Below are 13,367 nucleotides of genomic sequence, written 5' to 3'. Positions count from 1 at the left end.
TAGAATTACCAAACCATGAAAAGGGCCTTTTCAAGTCTGGTTGTATATTATTTAACCGGGGTTGGAAATTGATGTGGTAGATATCTGCAAGTTTGGCTATAAGTCTAGTTCCTAGGTAAGTAAGCGCAGAAGTTTCCAATTTAAATGAGCAAGAGGAGCATGCCCTAGATGACGAATTAGGGGACAGGGTAAGGTTAAGGGCTTTTGATTTAGTGTAATTCATTTTCATGTTGGATATGTATACAAAAAGCCAAAAAGCTTTAATCAGGTCTGGTATGGAGGTATGTGGCTAAGGAAAAAGAGGAGATCATCTGTGCAGGCAGCTATTTTGTATGTGTTAGGACCGAACTGGAAACCCCCTATGTCTGGATTAGAATAAATTAGAGTGGATAAAGGTGTCTAATGCCCCGTACACACGACCGGACTTTTCAACATCAAAAGTCTGACGGAATGATTCCGGCAGACTATTCGATCGTGTGTGGGCTGCAACGGACTTTTGATTCTCAAAAGTCTGACAGTTTTTAGAAATGGAACATGCTTCAAATTTTTCCGCCAGAACTCTGCCGGACCCAGAAATCCGCTCGTGTGTGTGCTAGTCTGACGGACTAAAACCGACGCTAGGGCAGCTATTGGCTACTGGCTATGAACTTCCTTATTCTAGTCCAGTCATACGTCATCACGTTCGAATCCGTCGGACTTTGATGTGATTGTGTGTGGCCAAGTCCGTTCATTCGGAAAGTCCGTCAGAACTCTGTCAGAACTCCGTCAGAACTCCGTCGAAAGTCTGCCGGACTTAAGTCCTGTCGTGTGTACGCGGCATTAGGATAGTATTAACAGGACAGGAGAAAAGGTACAGCCTTGCCTTTTACTGTTAATTACATGAACCACTTCAGAGAGGGTGTCATTTATTTTAAGTTGGGAGTGTTCCTTATGGTATAAGACTGCAATTTAAGACAGCATATGTGTCTCTAGGCCTATGTGTTTGCAGGTGTCAAATAGGTAGTCCCTGGCCACACAATCAAATGCCTTCTCTGCATCAGTAGACAGGAGAAGGCCTTCAAATTCCCCCGTGTGAGCACAATGACTCAGGTTGAGGGACCTTATGACATTACCACGAGCTTCGCGCCCTGACGTAAACCCCACCTGCTCGAGACCAATGAGTTTGGTTAGAAGGGCCGACAGTCTAGTGGCCAAGATTTTTGCCAAGATCTTTATATCTAGATTAAGTAATGAAATTGGCCTGTAGCTAACACAATCTGTGGGATCTTTAGCCGGTTTTGGGGATAAGAGCTATATCAGCCATCATAAAGGCCTCAGGTATAAGTCGGGGAGTCTTTAGATGGTTAAGGGCAAGAAAAAGGGCGTCTTTAGAGTGTCAGCAAAGGCTTTGTAATAATGGGCCATAAACCAGTCAAGGCCTGGGCTTTTGTTTTTAATCAAATAACATTTTATTATTGTTTGTATTTGCGATACAAAATAAACAGGTACACAATATCAAAGGTGAAAGTCATAGTGTGCATCAATTCTTCAGTTTTTCATGAATATTGATGCTATGTTTAAAGACAGTAGTCATTCTTTATCTAGCATTATTATTAAGGTTTGGGCTTTACCGAGCTTTAAAGTCTCAATTGCCAACAAGTTCTTCCTCAGTGATGGGGACCTCAAGAGATTCAATTTCAGCAGTTGCATACCATTCTCTTTTAGAGTCACAAAGGATTTGATCCCTATCCCCTGAAAGTCCAACAATTTATGGGGCAAGGGCAGGTTATAAAGCTTTGTGTAAAAAGCGTGAAACTTTGACGCAATCTGTTCTGTTCTGTGCAAAGGTTTACCATCTGCATCCTTGTTAGGCAGAATTGTTTTGGTGCAGGATAGTGTTTTAAGGGCTTTTGCGAAGAATTTGCAACACTTATCCCGATGTTCATAATAGAAGCCCTTTTTAAAGTAAAAGATGCGTTTTACTTTGAGATTGAACAACGATTGTAGTTTTTCTCCTGTCTCCAACAATTCGTCAGAAATGGCTTCTGTGCGGGATTGCTTATGTTGGGTTTCTAAGGCCACAATTTTCTCTGCTAATGTTGTAATGATTTTTTTGGCTTCTTTTTTCTTTTGTGACCTGAAATGGATAAGTTTGCCGCGTATGATGCATTTATGCACCTCCCAAACCATTATAGGAGACATTCCATCTGTTTTATTAAGCTGAAAGTATGACTTAATTGCTACAGCTGTTTGTTGGGAAATATTGGGGTCTGTCAGCAAAGTAGAATTCAGCTGCCAGCTGCACATTTTATGAGGCATATCTGTCAGATTTAAAGAGATCGACACTGAACAGTGATCTTAGAGCAGTGGTCATCAACCCTGTCCTCAGGGCCCACTAACAGGCCAGGTTTTATGCATTACTTTGGGGAAATGCAGACTATAATACTGCAATCATTGAGCAGCAAATTATATCACCTGTGATGTATTTCAGTTATCTTGCAAACCTGGCCTTTTAGTGGGCCCTGAGGACAGGATTGATGACCCCTGTCTTAGAGGGTTTATATTCCTATGTAGGCAGAATGGAGTACAGGCAGTTCATGTTGAGTAATAAACACGTAATCAATATATGAATGTTTTTTATACAATGCATTAGGTGGGAATCTTCTCACTTTTCTTTGTATGGTCACCGACACTTGTTGGTCTGATTCCAGGTTTTCCTCCAGCTTCGATCTGGATCATCGGGGATTCCTTTATTTATTGAGCCTCGCAGGGGCGGAATTATCAGAGCTATGGGAAGAATTTGGGCTTCACATTTGATGTCGCCAGAATCTGTTGACGTGGGCTGCATGGTTTACACTGGTCGCAGGTCCTACCAGAGTGTTTACAATTTAATTTCTATGTTTAAGGCCCCATTGTTTTTATACTTCATGCTGGGGGGAACGACGTGGGGTACACACATTCTGTAGACCTTATTTTGGCTATCAAACAGGTTATTGCACATTATTATGCCGTCTTCACCAACTTATCGTTTGGTCTGACATCATGCCTCGCTCGCTTTGGGCCCTGTACATTCCTGGCCCATGTTTGAAACGTTTCCGTCAGAAGGTCAATGCCCAGTTATCCAAGTTTAAACAAGTTTGTTTGGAAAATTGGGGGGTTCGTAGTCTGGCACAATGATTTGGAGGGTAAAAATGGTGATCTGCGGGGAGACAAGATGGCGACGGGATCCGTCCAAATCTTCCATCCAGCAATCCTGCGGTGCTGGGCATCTATCCACTGCCAAAACAGTTCACTTTCGGCCCCTGGCTTCGCTTGCCCATGCCCGGCTATAAACGAAGGGGAGCAGCGGCTGACAGAGCCACAAAAAGACCAGGACCACACAGCAGACCAAGGGGAGGGCCACAGCCATCCCTCTCACCATGTCACGAGGTGAGTCACAAGGCGCTGATCCTCAGGCCCCTCCAGAGCACACTGCACTCCTGGAAGCCATTAATGGCTGCAAAACAGCCCAGACTGAAAAGATGGACAATGTATACATAGAGTTGGGCCAACGTGTGCCCACAGCTGAGAATGTACAGAGAAAGCACACAGCTGACCTCCATTCATTAAAGATCAGAGTTAAACACCTCGAGTCATGAGCCGAAGATGAGAATTGCAACAGATGCAACAATTTGCACATCATAGGGCTGCCCGAGGGAGCAGAGAGCAATGATACCACCCTGTTCACAGAGCAACTGCTGCGCTCTCTTCTGCCCCATGCCTCCTTCTCCCCTCATTTTGTGGTGGAGTGTACCCACAGGATCCCCACAGTCAGGGGTCGACAGGGGGCCCCCCCACGCAGGTTCATTTTTAAACGGCTAAACTTTCGGGCCCCGGATCTTATCCTGAGAGAAGCCAGAAGCGTTGGGGACCTGAAATATGAGAATGCTAAACTTACTAAAAATTTTAAGTACAGCATGCTATTTACCGCAAGGCTCCAGGTCCAAGACAGAGAATGACTGAGATTCTGCACATCACCTGAGGAGGTGTCTTACTGGCTCGATACGATCCATGCGGGATAAAGCAGGTATATACTCTACAGTTTTCTGATTCAATTTGCCCTTCCATACTGATCACTTACTTGTGGCTCTCTGGCTCCCTTTGATGATGGATTCTGTTTCCACCTCTGACAATGAGACTGAGGTGAAAAAGTGGCCCCTTCTGGCCTTACCATCATCCTTTTCTGGGGACACAGAACCATACATCCCCTTGTTGATGGGAGTCCTGCATAACATGTTCCCCTGAACTCCCTCTTTACCCCATTTGCCTTTTACTGGCAAACTCTGTCTAAGCCAGAAGCTCACGCATTTCTCAGGAATACCTGACTGCTTACAACTAATTTTTGTACCCCCAGCTTGCTGGGAGACCGGCACCATACTTATCATCCAGATGACCCTAGCTGTTATGGGTTAGCAGACATATGTACAGTAAGCCTCTTGCACACGTTACCTCCAAAGCATGGTGACTTGCCATGCTGTTCTTGGGAAGGAATGCCACCCACTGTTTTGGGGGGGCTGATGGGGGGGTTGTTTTGTTCTTGTTTTGGTTTCTGTTATTGTTTTTTTGATTACTATGCGTACGTATGCCTGACACAGTCATCTTGGCCTAAAATACTACTGCCCTCTCTCTATATTAAAAGATTGTTTACTTCCACTCCATCCGGCTCGGGCTTGTCCCCCCCAAGTACTCTCCTACACTGATGTATGGGATGACCTAATGGCATCGCTAACAATTACCTCATGGAACACCAGGGGCCTTAATTCCCCTGTGAAGTGGTCACTGGTGTTCCAGTTCCTGCGGACATACAGCCCTCATATTTGTGTCCTTCAGGAGACTCACTTGGTTGGGAGGAAGACCCTTAGTCTAAAAAAACCTTGGGTAGGTCATCAATACCATTCAACATACTCTAATTTTGCCGGGGGGTCAGTATACTTGTGCGCAAGTCCCTGCTGTTTAGGCTCTTAGGGCTGGTGCTTGAGCGGGATGGACGGTACATAATAATGCATGCAGTGGTGGAATGTTTGGAGATACTGCTGGTGGGTGTGTATATACCTCCCCCGCCTCGACTAAACTACTTCACAAGCTAGGCCCTCTCATTGCCAATTATGGGACGGATAACCTGAAACTTATGGGGACTTATGGGGACTTTAATATGCCACTCAATGGGGGGTCCACTTCAGAATTGTCCATCCGGGCAGAGACACACGGGCTGATGGACTTTTGGAGGTGGAGACATCCTCTCGACAGGTCCTATACCTGCCACTCTGCTACCCATAGGACTCTCTCACACATAGACCTGATGTATGTGGAGAGACCCCCTATTACCCAGGGTCCAGTAAATCTCCATCCTTCCAAAGGGGAATATCCGACCATGCGTCACTCCTTTTCCAGTTATCCTTGGAGGGATCCCCATGGATAAACTCTGGAGGTTGTCGAAATTCTGGATCTCAGATCCTGGGTTTCACCTACAGATGAATACATATTGGGTAATTAACCCGGGGTCGGCCCCAGAGGTGGTGGTGTGGGACGCCTTTAAGGCCTCCACCAGAGGCCATTATTAAACTCTTATTGGTGAGGTCATAGACAGCTGCGGGCTGCTCAAGTTAAAACTGAGGATAGGGCCGCCTCCCCGGAGCACCAATATACCCAGACCAGGCATCTGGAGCTTCATACTAAACTTCAGGAGAGCATCAGAGAGGTCATGTTGCTTCGCACCTCACTAACCAAAAATAAATTACTTCAGCAGCCCCAGAGAATCTTTGAGGAGGTTGAACAAGGGGGTAAGCCGCTGGCATGGTTGGCTCGTGAACAGTCTGCCTCCATGAGTGTCCCCTCACTGATTGATAGGGTCGGTTCTGACAGACCTCCTCTAAAGCAATTATTGACGCTTTCGCGTCCTACTACTCAGAACTCTATTCCACCCGGGTTGATTGCTTTACGGAAGACCTCCATATATATCCCTTGGATGTTGACTTCCCGGTCCTGACTGATTCGTATAGAGACCAACTTGATTCCCCTATACCCCTCAAGGAGGTCCAGCAGGCCATCTCCTAACTCCAGGCCAGGAAAACACCAGGCCCTGATGGGTTCCCCACTGAATTTTACAGACTGTACGCCAAGGAACTGGGACCCAAATTTCACTCCATGCTTCTTTTCTCGCTGAGAGATGGGGCCTTGCCAGCCTCCATGTCAGAGGCGGTGATAATAGTTATCCCTAAGCCGGGCAAAAACCCCAAACTCTGCAAATCCTATCGCCTGATCTCCCTGATTGACGTGAATGCTAAACTGCTGGCCAGAATACTAGCGACTCCATTGAACGGGGTGATCACAGCTTCATGGCAGGCAGAGGAATGGAGATCAATATCCGCGGGCTGTTTACCCGTGTTGATTTGGCTACAGAGGGTGACACAGGAATAGTGGCTGTGCAGGACTTGGGCCTAGGCTCATCTCCCAGATCCAACTTCTCTATAGGGATTCAACTGCTCGAATTAGAGTTAATGGCCTATTGTCAGCCTCCTTTAGCCTACATAGGGGTACCAAGCAGAGATGCCCTCTATCCCCGGGGTTTTTTGCCCTGGCGATAGAGCCCTTGGCAATCTTAATAAGCCAGGATCACAGGGTGAGGTGCACACAGGTCAGGGTGCTCCAGGAAAAAAATTCACTTGATGCTGACGACACCCTGCTGTATTTAGCTGATGCAGGAACCTCCCTCAGTTATGCACTTGCAATAATAGACCAGTTTGGAAAATATTCTGGGGTTTGCATTAATTGGGACAAGTCGGTTCTTTTCTCCCTTCACCACTCGGGTTCCAGGGCGGTCACTGACTGTCAGGGAACTCACTGTGTGAATGCCCGTCCCCGTATAGCAGCGGTTCATCTTCGTTCTAGGCGCCATGCGTGGTGTCCCCGTCAAAGGCGTATGAGTTCCGGAACGAACGGACGCGCGCTAATCCGAACACGTGGACGTACGCCAATCCGAACACGCGGACGCACCTGCGCAAACTGAACGTATGTACGTACTCACGCACGGACGGCCACTTCCACCAATCCTGGCACACTTCTCCCTATATAAACGGGATCCTGGCCTGATACCAGTGCTGGATCGTCTTCAGCTACTCCTGAGACACCTGATCGTTGTTCCTGTGATTAGTGATGGACGAACTTCCGACGGGACGTTTCGCGAACGTGGACCGATAGTTTGCGAACCGGAACGTTTGCGGCGGGCCCCATTGACTTCAATGGGAGGGGAACTTCGCAAACCTACAGGTCAAGTTTGCAGCCACAAAATAATTAATAGCTGTGCAAACATAGTCCCACCACATGGCTAATGACATAACACATGTATGAGGTGAATCTGGGATCGACAACTACAAGCATTCTTTTTTTATATGGGAAATTGTTGTGACAATTCAGGACTGTGGAGCGCATGAAGGCAATGGAGGAGAGGGAAGGTCAGGGACCAGGGTAGGCAAAGAAGAGGGTGCATGAGATGATCACCAGAAGCGTGACATACAGCAATGACACCAGCACCGTGATATACAGCACTGACAGCAGCACCGTGATAGAGAGCACTGACATCAGCAGCGTGACATACAGCAATGACACCTGCACCGTGATAGAGTCATCTGACAACAGCATCGTGATAGAGAGCACTGACATCAGCAGCGTGACATAAAGCACTAACACCAGCACCGTGAAATGCAGCACTGACAGCAGCACCGTGATAGAGAGCACTGACATCAGCAGCGTGACATACAGCAATGACACCTGCATCGTGATAGAGTCATCTGACAACAGAACCGTGATAGAGAGCACTGACATCAGCAGCGTGACATAAAGCACTAACACCAGCACCGTGATATACAGCACTGACAGCAGCACCGTGATAAAGAGTACTGACATCAGCACTGTGATATACAGCACTGACACCTGCACCGTAAGCAGCCCCAGGAGGAAGTCAGCATAGCACAGGGATGGTGGGAGCCCCTCATAATGAGCATAGCACAGGGATGGTGGGAGCCCCTCATAATGAGCATAGCACAGGGATGGTGGGAGCCCCTCATAATGAGCATAGCACAGGGATGGTGGGAGCCCCTCATAATAAGCAGCCCCAGGAGGATGTCAGCATAGCACAGGGATGGTGGGAGCCCCTCATAATAAGCAGCCCCAGGAGGATGTCAGCATAGCATAGGGATGGTGGGAGCCCCTCATAATAAGCAGCCCCAGGAGGAAGTCAGCACAGCACAGGGATGGTGGGAGCCCCTCATAATGAGCATAGCACGGGGATGGTGGGAGCACCTCAAAATATGCACAGCAGAGGTACATCCCCAGGAGGAAGTCAACACAGCACAGGGATGGTGGGAGCCCCTCATAATATGCACAGCAGAGGTACAGCCCCAGGAGGATGTCAGCACAGCACAGGGATGGTGGGAGCCCCTCATAATAAGCAGCTCCAGTAGAAATATGACACCGCTCAACCTCTTCAAAGAGGAGGGTACGGGCATATAGTACGGTGTGCTTTTTTTGGACAAGGAAGTGAGCCAAATGAAGAAAGAAGGTCTCTGTGCTCGATTAAAAAAATTGTTTATAGACATATACATGGTCTACTGGTCACACGTGTTGAATTCCTCCGAGATCCATGCCTCATTCATTTTTAGAAATGTGAGGTAGTTAACACTGTCGTGAGCTAGGCGAGTACGCTTATCGGTCACGATCCCCCCCTGCTGCGCTGAACGTCCTTTCAGACAGGACACTGGATGAGGGGCAAGCCAACAGTTCGATTGCAAATTGGGCAAGCTCTGGCCAGAGGTCAAGCCTGCCCACCCAGTAATCCAGGGGTTCATCACTCCTCAGAGCGTCCACATCGGCCATTAACCCGATGTAGTCGGACACCTGACGGTCTAGGCGTTCCCTGATGCTGGATCCGGATGACACGTGTCGATGGGTCGGCTGAAAGAATGACATCATATCCGAAGTCACCAACACATCTTCAAACTGGCCTCTTCTTGCAGGCGCTGTTGGATTGGTACCCGCAACTCCTTCTCTGGGAGTGGGAATTGCTCCTCTGCCAGTGCACGCAAAAGCAGAATGCAGCATTTCTCGAAGCAAGGCCTGGAAGTGCTGCATTCTGCCAGCCCTCTGTGACGGCGGTAACATTTCTGCCATTTTGTGTTTGTACCGGGGGTCTAAGTACGTTGCCACCCAGTACTGGTCCTTGACCCTTATGCTTTTTATACGAGGGTCCCTATTAAAACACTGGAGCATGAAGGCCCCCATTTGCACTAAACTGGAAGCGGTGTGGTGGCCTGGCTCCTGCTCATCATCCAGGATAATGTTGTCCTCTTCATTCTCCTCTCCCCATCCACGCACAACAGGGATCCCAGAAAGGTTTAAAGCATGCTCTTCTTGCTCCTCCTCATCCACCCCGGCACCATCCTCCTCTGACTCCTCTTCAGACTCCTGTTGTTCACTTGTCTCAGATAGAGTAGCCCCCCCTGGGAATTCATCCAGCATTGCGACTTCCTCATCTTCCCACTCCTGCTCCTCCACAGCTTGATCAATGACACGACGCAATGCACGCTCCATAAAGAAGGCATAAGGTACCATGTCACTGATGGCGCCATGGCTGCGACTGGCCAGTTTGGTGATCTCCTCAAATAGGTGCAGAAGTCTGCATGCGTCGCGCATGAGCAGCCACTGGCGCGGTGAAAAAAAACCCAGCTCCCCAGAACCGGTTCTGCCACAGAGTTCATACAGGTAGACGTTAACTGCATGTTTCTGCTGGAGCAGCCTATCAAGCATATAGAAGGTTGAGTTCCATCGCGTCGGGCAATCGCAAATAAGACGTCTGACCGGCAGATTGTGTCGCCGCTGAATGTCAGCAAGGCGAGCCATGGCCGTGTAAGATCTTCTGAAATGGGCCGAGATTTTCCTTGCCTGCCGCAAGATGTCCTGGACCCCAGGGTATTTGACAAGGAATCGCTGCACAACCAAGTTTAAGACGTGTGCCATGCATGGCACGTGCGTGATTTTGCCCTGTTTCAATGCGCTAAGCAGATTGGCACCGTTGTCACACACCACTACCAACTGTCAAATTGAGCGGTGTTAGCCACTCATCTGCCTGTGAACGCAAAGCTGAAAGGAGTGCCGGGCCAGTGTGGCTCTTGGCTTCCAGGCACAACAGACGCAGCACGGCATGGCAACGTCTCACCTGGCATGTCGAATAGGTTCTGGGGAGCTTGGGCGATGCAGCGGAAGAGACGCTAGCAGCGGAAAAGGAGGAGTCAGCCGAGGAGGAGAGGGAGACGGATGGAGTAGGAGGAGGAGGAGAAGAAGAGTCAGGCCTGCATGCAATCCGTGGCGGTAAAACCAAATCTACACGGGTGACACGGGTTACATGCTTGACGGCCGTCAGAAGGGTCACCCAGTGGGCAGTAAAAGTGATATACCTTCCCTGCCTGTGTTTGCTAGACCACGTGTCTGTGGTCAGATGTATCTTGGCACCGACACTGTGTGCCAGAGATTCATTCACTTGCCGCTGAACATGGCCATATAGCTCTGGGATGCCCTTCTCTGAGAAATACTTCCTTCCTGGGACCTTCCATTGTGGTGTTCCAATGGCCACAAATTTGCGAAAGGCCTCGGAGTCCACCAGTTTATATGGCAGTAGTTGGCGGGCTATCAGTTCTGACAAGCCAGCCGTCAACCATTGGGCAAGGGGTTATCCGGCGTCATCATTTTTTTACGCTCGAACATTAGGCCCACGGAAGCCTGCCTTTTTTCAGAAAAACGTGAGCTTGGCGTGATGGAAGGTGGAGTGGAGGACAATTGTGAGGAGAGAAGAGAAGGAGAAGTAGAAGACGAGGCTGGACGGTGAGAGCCTGCAGTGTGGCTTTGTGTGTTCCGTTGCTCCCACTCGGCTCGGTGATGGCTGCTCATGTGCCTTCTTAAGGCGGTCGTCCCTAAGTGAGTGTTGGGCTTACCGCAACTAATGCGTTGACTGCAAAGATTGCAGATGGCAACGCTATTGTCAGCAGCGGACACATTAAAAAAAGCCCACACTGCGGAGCCATGTGCCGGTGTCCTGGGAGCACCAGATGTAACCGTACATGGCCGATGACTCGCTCCTGAGACATTTGCAGTCTGCTTTGTCCCTCCTGTGCAATGTAAGTTATTCCTGCTTCTCCTCCCTATCTGCTGGTCCATATCTCCCTCTGAACTCCCCTCCTCTTCCTCTCTTGTGGGCACCCACGTGACATCACTAGACACGTCATCATCAACGTCACCTTCCCCACCGCTATAAGTAGAGATCTCAGAGTAGGCAGCAACACCGGGGACCAACCTCCTCCTTGGGCTGACCTGGGTACTGCTGTCAGACTGCTGAGTAGCGGTTGTTGCTACCTCCTCTTCCTGATCCAATGCCAAGAGTGGCTGCGCATCAGAAATGTCCTCTTGATATGGATCGGAAAATAATTCCTGTGACTCAAGCGGAAGGTATGTGGTGGTGGTGGTGGTGGTGGTGTTGTTGGTGGTAGTGTCTTTGGGGGTGCACATAGCAGAGAGTGAAGAAGAGGGTGCAGATCGAGAGGATGAGGAGGGTGCAGAAGAGTAAGGCTGAGCGAGCCACTCAACCAAGTCTGGTGCGTCCTTTAAAGTAATTGAACGCACCTTCTGCAACTTCCCACTTTGGCTCAAGCCTGTTGCTCCTGCCCTACCACTACCACCCCTGCGGAAGGGCCTGCCTCTTCCTCTGCCTGTCATTTTTTAAATGACCCTGTGACAAAACTCTCAGTCCCTATACCGATTAAGGACTGCTGCAGTATAGGGCAGCAGTCAGTCAGCAGTAGTGCACCTCAACCCTATGTATTGTGGACCTATACCAGTCCTTATAGAATGGCAGACTGTACCTCACTCAACCCTATGTACTGTAGTACCATATACCTTACCAGTCCTTATAAGGACCTTTGTGGAACAAGTAGGTTGTGTGTGAGTGATTAGCAGACTGTACATCAGTCAATATACCGATGAAGGACTGCTGCAGTATAGGGCAGCGGTCAGTCAGCAGTAGTGCACCTCAACCCTATGTATTGTGGACCTATACCAGTCCTTATAGAATGGCAGACTGTACCTCACTCAACCCTATGTACTGTAGTACCCTATACCTTACCAGTCCTTATAAGGACCTTTGTGGAACAAGTAGGTTGTGAATGATTAGCAGACTGTACGTCAGTCCCTATACTGATAAAGGACTGCTGCAGTATAGGGCAGTGGTCAGCAGTAGTGCACCTCAACCCTATGTATTGTGGACCTATACCAGTCCTTATAGAATAGCAGACTGTACCTCACTCAACCCTATGTACTGTAGCACGCTACACCAAGGTTACCAGTCCTTATAAGGACCTTTGTGGAACAAGTAGGCTGTGTGTGACTGATTAGCAGACTGTACGTCAGTCCCTATACTGATGAAGGACTGCTGCAGTATAGGGCAGCGGTCAGCAGTAGTGCACCTCAACCCTATGTATTGTGGACCTATACCAGTCCTTATAGAATAGCAGACTGTACCTCACTCAACCCTATGTACTGTAGCACGCTACACCAAGGTTACCAGTCCTTATAAGGACCTTTGTGGAACAAGTAGGTTGTGTGTGACTGATTAGCAGACTGTACGTCAGTCCCTATACTGATGAAGGACTGCTGCAGTATAGGGCAGCGGTCAGCAGTAGTGCACCTCATCCCTATGTATTGTGGACCTATACCAGTCCTTATAGAATAGCAGACTGTACCTCACTCAACCCTATGTACTGTAGCACCCTAGACAGACCAAGTTACCAGTCCTTATAAGGACCTTTGTGGAACAAGTAGGTTGTGTGTGACTGATTAGCAGACTGTACGTCAGTCCCTATACTGATGAAGGACTGCTGCAGTATAGGGCAGCGGTCAGCAGTAGTGCACCTCATCCCTATGTATTGTGGACCTATACCAGTCCTTATAGAATAGCAGACTGTACCTCACTCAACCCTATGTACTATAGCACCCTACACCAGGTTATTACCAGTCCTTATAAGGACCTTTGTGGAACAAGTAGGTTGTGAATGATTAGCAGACTGTACGTCAGTCCCTATACTGATAAAGGACTGCTGCAGTATAGGGCAGCGGTCAGCAGTAGTGCACCTCAACCCTATGTATTGTGGACCTATACCAGTCCTTATAGAATAGCAGACTGTACCTCACTCAACCCTATGTACTGTAGTACCCTATACCTTACCAGTCCTTATAAGGACCTTTGTGGAACAAGTAGGTTGTGAATGATTAGCAGACTGCAGCAGAAGGGCAGCAGTCAAGTATAATAT

Source organism: Lithobates pipiens, unplaced genomic scaffold (genome assembly GCF_037356315.1).
Source record: "Lithobates pipiens isolate NorthernLeopardFrog02 unplaced genomic scaffold, aLitPip1_a1.2 Scaffold_27, whole genome shotgun sequence".
NCBI classification, from domain to species: domain Eukaryota; kingdom Metazoa; phylum Chordata; class Amphibia; order Anura; family Ranidae; genus Lithobates; species Lithobates pipiens.
The sequence above is the reverse complement of the archived record's forward strand: the minus strand, read 5'-3'. Positions refer to the sequence as shown.